Consider the following 1365-nt stretch of genomic DNA (forward strand, 5'->3'; position numbering starts at 1 on the left):
GGGTGGCCGGGGCGGGCGGCTGGGGGGGCCCGAGCCCGGGCCAGGCCCTTTATAGCCCCGGCCCCCGTGTCGTCAGCGGCCGCGATTGGCTGCAGAGCCAACAAAAGAGGCAGCGCTGTCATCCGAGGCGAGAGAGGGAGCCGGAGAGAGCGGAGGAAAAGAGAGAGGGAGGGAGCGAGGGAGCAAGGGCCCAGAGAGAGATGAAGAGACAGAGATATGGGGGGGAGGGGGAGGGGAGGGATAGAGAAGGAAAGTCAGAGTCAGAGAGACCGAGAAGAGACAGGAGAGACGGGGAAGAGGAGGAGAGAGCGAGAGACAAAGGAGGGAAAAGAAGAGTCAGAGAGGGGAAGGCACAGAGGGGGAGAGACAGCTAGAGAGACAGAGATTGTATGTTGGTGGGGAGACACAGAGCCAGAGAAGGAAAAAGACAGGGACAACTAGTGGGAGAGTTAGAGTTGAGAGAGTCAGAGACAAAGATAGGAGAGAGTCCAGAGGGAGGAGAGAGATGTATGGCTAGATGGGTGTGCGTGTGTGTGTGTGTGTGTGTGTGTGTGTGTGTGTGTGTGTGACTTAGCTCTACACAGCCAGACCACAAGAGATGGGGGGCGGGGGGGCATACAGATTGGAGCAGGAGAAGAGGAACTGATGTGTGGGACAGAGACCAGAACCCTGGGAAAGAGAGAGTGTGTGTGTGTGTGTGACTTAGCTCTACACAGCGAGACCACAAGAGATGGGGGGCGGGGGGGCATACAGATTGCAGCAGGAGAAGAGGAACTGATGTGTGGGACAGAGACCAGAACCCTGGGAAAGAGAGAGTGGGACAAAAATCATACAGAGACTGGGAGTATCAAGAGAACCCCTGAGGAAGCAGATGCAGAGGATCAAGGGGAAGGCAGAGATTCCTGAGGGAAGGAGTGATAGCCACAGGAGTCACCCTTGGTGGGAGCACAGAGAGCCCAAGGGGAAGGAGGTGGCGAGCTTGAACACAGAGGAGCCACAGCTACCAGAGGTAGCCCAAGGAAGATGTTTAAAGGAGCCATGGAGGGAAGCGCAAAGCTAGGCTCATCAGAGGGCTCAAGAAAACTAGGAGAGGAAGAAAGCAGGGATAACCTGAGAAAGTGGAAAGGTGATGGGAAACAGTGAAACAGGAGGAAGACTTAGAGCTGGGAAGATTGTGAGCCTGAAACTGGGGCTTAACAGGGGTGAGTCAGCAGGCTGGAAAAGGCAGGGATTATGGGCCATTGGGGGATGAGTGAAAGAAGACAGGGCTGGAGGCCACAATGCTTAGAGAGGAATCTAGACCTCTAGATTTCTAGCTATACCTTTAGATCTGCAGGGTCTTAGAAGCCTGAGAAAGGGCTTGAA

This window comes from Galeopterus variegatus, unplaced genomic scaffold (assembly GCF_000696425.1).
Source record: "Galeopterus variegatus unplaced genomic scaffold, G_variegatus-3.0.2 Scaffold2835, whole genome shotgun sequence".
In the NCBI taxonomy this organism is placed as follows: Eukaryota; Metazoa; Chordata; class Mammalia; order Dermoptera; family Cynocephalidae; genus Galeopterus; species Galeopterus variegatus.